The following is a 6,665-nucleotide window of genomic DNA, read 5'->3' as shown; positions in this document are numbered from 1 at the left end:
TGGTTAATTTGCCACAGTTTGGTGCATCTGTTTTTAATTTCTTTTCCCTCTCTTAGCTTTTCAGGCCACACTAAACTATTCTACACTGAAGGTAGGGGAGGTGCCAGTTGCAATAAGTGATTTGATTAGGCAGTACAGCGCCCTGCAAGTAATCCATCAGCCCAAAAGCATCATCCCTGGTCGATGACATAAACAGCACGCAGAACAATAACAGGTTTTTTTACCGTCTATGCTAAGCCAGCTATGTGAGTTTCAATTCAAAAGTGTTTAGTGTTGGTACTCAGCAACAGATACCTTAGCCATGATGTCTGCGTAGGCCATGTAGAGATGATCCTCATCCAGTTTACTGCAAAAACAAACACATTCACCAAAGTTAGCACAATTATAGCTGTATTAAGGAAAATAATTTTGGTGCACCACTGACTGAAATGACATCTTCTCATTTAACAGTTTTTCATTATTTTGATGAATATTTACATGTTTTATATTTCAGATTCTTTAAAATAGCCGCCCTTTGCTTTGATTACTGCTTTGCACACTCTTGGCATTCTCTCTCCATGAGCTTCATGAGGTGGTCACCTGAAATGGTTTTCCAAAAGTCTTGAAGGAGTTCCCAGAGATGCTGAGCACTTGTTGGTCCTTTTGCCTTCCCTCTGTGCTCCATCTCATCCCAAACCATCTCCATTGGGTTTAGGTCAGGTGACTGTGGAGGCCAGGCCTCCATCACTCTCCTTCTTGGTCAAACAGCCCTCGCACAGCCTGGAGGTGTGTTTGGGCTCATTGTACTGTTGGAAAATAAATGACGGTCCAACTAAACACAAACTGGATGAGATGGCATGTCGCTGCAGGATGCTGTGGCAGCCATGCTGGTTCAGTGTGCCTTCAATTTTGAAAAAAATCCCAGCAATGGTGTCACCACCAAAGCACTCCCACACCATCACACCTCCTCCTCCATGCTTCACAGTGGGAACCGTGCATGTGGAGACCATCCGTTCACCTTTTCTGCGTCACACAAAGACACGGTGGGTGGAATCAAAGATCTCAGATTTGGACTCATCAGACCACAGCACAGATTTCCACTGGTCTAATGTCCACTCCTTGTGTTTCTTGGCCCAAACAAATCTCTTCTGCTTGTTGCTTTTCCTTAGTCGTGGTTTCTTAGCAGCTATTTGACCATAAAGGCCTGATTCACACACTCTGAACAGTTGATGTAGAGATGTGTCTGCTACTGGAGCTCTGTGTGGCATCTATCTGGGCTCTAATCTGAGCTGCTGTTAACTTGCGATTTCTGAGCCTCGGGACTCGGATGAATGTATCCTCAGCAGCAGAGGTGACTCTTGGTCTTCCTTTCCTGGGGCGGTCCAGTTTTGTCATAGCGTTTTTTCCTGACTGCACTTGGGGACACATTCAGAGTTTTAGCAATTTCCCAGACTGACTGATGGGCTGTCATTTCTCTTTACTTACCTCATTGGTTGTTGCCATATTATAAATTAATACAGTTGTCAAACAGGGCTGTCAGCTGTGTACCAACCTGACTTCTGCACAACACACCTGATGGTCCCAACCCCATTAAGAAGGCAAGAAACTCCACAAATGAACCCTGACAGGCACACCTGTGAAATGAAACCATTTCAGGTGACTACATCACGAAGCTCCTTGAGATAGATGTGCTTGAAGCTGTTGTCCTGTGAGCTGCCTATCACACAAGCTGTTAACTCTCAGAACCTTGTCCTGTGATTCAGTCGTGTCTTTGGGTCTGCAGACCTCTTCCTGTCACAGTTTGTTTCTCAGTGCGTTTGATGGTGAAGGAAACTGTACTCACTGACACTTTGACTTTCTTTGTCAGGACAGACCTACATTTTTAAGTGTTATGATGGTCTCTCTCTCTTCCACTGTTAATGGTCTTTTTCTCACCATTTTTGTAGCAACACACTACTTACTGCAGTACAGTACTGTTCAGCTGATGCTCACAAGGGTATGGCACCAACACTGCTTTATGCAGACAGAGGGGGTTGGAATTAATCCAAGTTGGAACACCTGTAGGAATTAGTAGCAGCAGCTTTCAAGGCTTGATCAACCTTCACTGCTGCAGAACAGCTTTGAATTGTTAACCCATGTTGTGTCCCTGAAAAAGGCCTTTTGGTATAATTCTGAAATGTACATTATTTTTCAGTTTTGGGTAACCTAACCTCTGGCAGCTCACCACTTACCTTTGTACCATTTCAAGCTATTCATTGGACTTTAACGACATGAACTGCAACAAATAACTGGAAAAATAGGGACTTTTAACAGGTAGTGTGTAAAATACACACCATTTTTCTGTTAGGGCTGTTCTGCTGAACAGCTGGATGAGCTGATGCAGGGGATCTATGTGTTTGTGTTTCTGCCCCTCCTCTTCCTCAGATGGCTCCTGTTCACCTGGTTTCTGAAATCAACACACATTCACAAAGTGCTAAAACTCTGCTATACACTGAAGAAATTAACACATAATTTGCCTTCAAAACAAGCAAAAATTCCAGAGTAGTCAGAAGAATTCCACTCGTTTTGTTTTTTTTAAATGAAATAACTTACAGCGAGGTCTTCTATGAGTTTATCTTCAAAGTAGTGCTCCTCTGTCTCCATCCAGGACTTTTCATAGCCCTGCAGGAACAAGTTTACAGCCCGGTGCCTAGTATGAGAGAGATACATGGATGACTAATAACTGTTTATCTACCCATCTTCTGCTGCTTATAAAGGGCTGCACTGTAGGTGCAACATATATCCACAACCTTTCCTCACTAGCCCGAGGTGTGGCTGTAGATGAGGGTGGGAAAATAATAAAGTGCAGAATTTTAAATATTTCTTCTTCATTTTACATGTGTGTGTGTTTGAGAACATACCTTGGCAAGTTATAGAGTGGTGCCATCCTGAAGCAAGCGACGACATCTCTCTTCCTCTGTTTTGAAAGCAGTTTGTGCCACACAGCCTTCTTACTGCGCTGAGGATGCTCCACCTGAAGACACAAACTGAACCACTCAGTATACTAGATATTTAGTTGGTGTACCTTACCATCTGGAAGCCATATTATCCTGGAGAAGTATGTGGTCAGCTTTAATGAAGACCAATCAGCTAGTTTAAGAGGACCGTGGGGTACCTTAAAGCTATACTCTCTACGTTGGCACAAAAATGCGCAAAATCAACTCACACTTGAATATATAGACCTGCTCCAGGTGGAAGAGGACATGACCAATATCCAGGATTCTCTCCACAGTCTTCTCTGGGTCAGTAGTATCCTCATAGTGGTTTGGGAGGTCTCTGTACAGAGCCATCTGCCAACGAATTGCTGGGTCCTCTGACTTTGTAAGACACACAGAGGAAATGCATGACTCTATTGGCCCATTCACAAGGTTAAGCACCTTTGTGAATATATAAATATATAGTACCAACCAACATCTACCAACTGGTTTACATCTGTCTCGACTTTAACAAAACAAAAGCCAAAACACAGAAACACCACATGTAAAGCTCATGATTCAGTAGCTTGTATAACTACCTTGCTGGCAATAACTTGAATTGGTTGTTTTTTGTATGACTTCGTAAGTCTTTAAAATCATTGTGGCAGAATTTTGGCCCACCCTTGTTTATAACGTTGCTTCAGTTGATTTAGGTTTGAAGCCATTCATTTACGCACAGCACTCTTAAGGTCCTGCTACTTTCAGTATTTCAGTCACTCTATAACTTCAGATTCAGTTCTTTCTCCTGCTGGTGTGTTTGGGATCATTGTCCTGTTTCCTGACCCAGTGTGGGTGAAGCTTTAGCTGTCAAGTAGATGGCTTCACATATGACTCTGGAATATACAGTGTATCAAAAATAAATCATACACTTTCAAAAGGCTGTATTTTAAGCTTACACTAAATTTAAAATACATGGCTGAATATAAAGTTTTACATACAAAATGTTCAATGTTTATGAATAATCAATGAAATACGTCATCCCATAGTTCACTGTAGTCACTGCAGCCACTGCTGTTGTAATGCAATTGTTCCGGGTGAATGGCTGCAGAATGAAAGCACTTTGAAATCGAATGATTCTTTTTGATACAGCCTGTACTCTCCCGTACAGACGAGTTTAGTGATGTTAGTGGGATAGGGGCTATGTGGAGTGATAGAGTTCCTTCAATCACTTGTTGACAGATTGAATTTCCTATTCTATATCTTTCGGATAACCTATGATATCACTGTGAAGTAGCCTTATTTATCTTATGGACATAAAGGTTCATCAGTTCGTTTAGGTCCTCTTACTCTAGATTTGTGTGAAATTTAAACTGAATCTGAGTACTTGACTCTAAATTTTGCGAGTTTGCCCACCGACCATCAAAATCGAATCACTTCATCCTTGTGCCAGATTTGAAGAATTTCTCTTAAACCAGTCCTTTGACATTACTTTCACAAGAATAAGATAAACTGACAACAACCTGACACCATGGCAAAATCTAAGCCCAGAGGCATAATGTGTAAGTATACTTTAAGTAACTTGTGTCCTTTTCTTACCTTTCCTTGTAAATGTAGGTTGTTCCTGATGACCTCTCGAACTTCGTCCTCTGTGTCTTTCTGCAAAAGAATTATTAACTTCGATCAAACAACAGGTATTCTGTGACCTACAAAATCCTATCAAAGATGTCATGAGCAAAAAATATTTATTCAGTAATTAGTAATGAAAATTTTACAAAGCTAAGGCAGAGTTATTTTGCTGTTACTAAAGGTTACCTCAGGAATACCAATACTGCAAATAATTGATTGTTATTGTCATACACCTCACCCCAACCAGTCATGGTAGATTTTTAAAAACAAATAGACATGTAAACATTATATCAAGCAAATATAGAATAGAATAGAACAGAATAGCTTTTTATTGTCACTGTTACAAGAACAGTGAAAGGCAGTTTGGCATCTCTCCGTGTGTGTAGAGTACACAATAGCGAATGTATTTACACAATAACAGACAAATTTACATTTACACAAGAAAAGATATGGTTGGTGCACCAGTTATTGGTCGTGTCCAAATTCATGGGCTGCATCCTCCTGAGGACCCGGCCTGAGCGGTCTACGTGGGCCGGGTCCTCAGAAGGTCGGGTAGGCCGGAAGTAAATGGCTGGGGAAATTGGACGGTCTAGCCTTCTGGTTAGCGTCACCGCTGTCTCGGTGGAGTTGAATAAACTCGGCCGCCTGCTCCTTGCTATCTAAATTATAACAGGACGCTGGCGTAAACTGTCGACCATCTCACACTTTTGTTTAATTGGTTTTCTGTTTGACGTTTGGTCAGCTGTGAGAAAACCAAGGAGGAACCCACCCGGGGATTAATAAAGTTTTATTTTATCTAATCTAATCACTTTAATCTCAGCCAAACCGATTTACTGACGAACAAATAAAACACTGAAAAAAGCCAAACAATATCATTTCTAGCTTGTCTAAGTGACTTACGTTTAACCAGAGTAGCGAAAGTCCGCGGTGATCTGAAAATGACGTGCCGGGAGTTGTGCCGTTCTCGGCGGCTTCAGTGGCCCTGGAGCTCCCGGCTAGCTATCGAGCTAAAAAAAAAAAAAAAAAAAAAAAGAAGAAGATAAATATACCAGAATTGCGCCCATTCCATTGGCCGCCCTCGTGGCTCATGGGAAAGTGACAGGCCCTATGGCGGAGATTGAAGACAGGGGGCAGTGGTTCGAATCCCATGCGGACCATTTGTTGGGGATACATACCAAACAAACAATAATAGTCCCTGGCTCTGAAATTCACCTGCTACGCTTGCTTAGAAGCCTACAGGCGAGCCTATAGACGGGCTCTCTCTGCCTTTTTACCGCTGTCCCAAAATCCCTCAACTTTTACCTCAATATTGCTTCTTAGCCTTGCTACCCACCGCCAAACACGCCAGGCATTGTCGCTTTCTCAATCTCTTCTTCACGTCTGAACAAACGCTCAATTTTGCCTTCATTAACACAAATTATACATCAAAACGTAGGTATTTTTCTTGCCTTTCACAAAATGCCACCGTCATTATCGCAGGAGTTGCCGTTTTCTCGCAAATGGCCTCCAAGCAACACAAAGTCAGAAACGTCCCCATTCAAAGTCTATGGAGACTTCAGTGAAAATGACAGCTGCAATGAGCTCTTTAGCTTTTGATTTACAACTTATCCACATTTCTTTGCGGACAATCCTGCATGTCACAAATAAATGACACAAAGCTCATCTGTGGCTGTGCACCATTCGTGGTGCGTTGGCTCCCTCTACTGGTACGCGCCTCATTCAAATGTCGCCGCACATTTAAAATTGCAGGGTGTCTTTACACTGTCATAGCTCCTAGATAGATTTCTTCAGAGACCTGAAAATCGCTGTGATTATTCACCATAGCCTGCTGATTCTTACAGTGAAAGAACAATGTCAACGTATAGCATCGTTGGTTACTTTAATTGTGTTTGTGTTTTTTTAAATCAAATCCTACAAAATATAATAAGCAACTTATGGCAGCTCTAGATAAACATGGCATTTACGATAAGTTTCAGTCCGGTTTTCGTCAGTTTCATTCCACGGAGACAGCTCTTCTTAGGGTCTCAAGTGATATCTTGATGGATAATGATGCAGGAAAATGCTCTGTTCTACTCATGTTGGACCTCACATCAGCTTTCGACACAG

At 41.9% G+C, this 6,665-nt stretch overlaps 1 long non-coding RNA gene across 1 annotated transcript; it reads right to left on the bottom strand.

The window, feature by feature from the left end:
• Window positions 1–233: 233 nt before the first annotated feature.
• LOC109199268 (uncharacterized) lies at window positions 234–2,371 on the bottom strand. The gene is made up of 2 exons (XR_002059700.2): window positions 2,313–2,371; window positions 234–346 (listed from the first exon to the last, which is right to left on the bottom strand). It is a non-coding gene; the product is annotated as an uncharacterized LOC109199268 (long non-coding RNA).
• Between the last annotated feature and the right edge of the window lie 4,294 nt (window positions 2,372–6,665).

Source organism: Oreochromis niloticus, unplaced genomic scaffold (assembly GCF_001858045.2).
Source record: "Oreochromis niloticus isolate F11D_XX unplaced genomic scaffold, O_niloticus_UMD_NMBU tig00007274_pilon, whole genome shotgun sequence".
In the NCBI taxonomy this organism is placed as follows: Eukaryota; Metazoa; Chordata; class Actinopteri; order Cichliformes; family Cichlidae; genus Oreochromis; species Oreochromis niloticus.
This window is presented reverse-complemented; position numbering and strand designations above follow the sequence as displayed.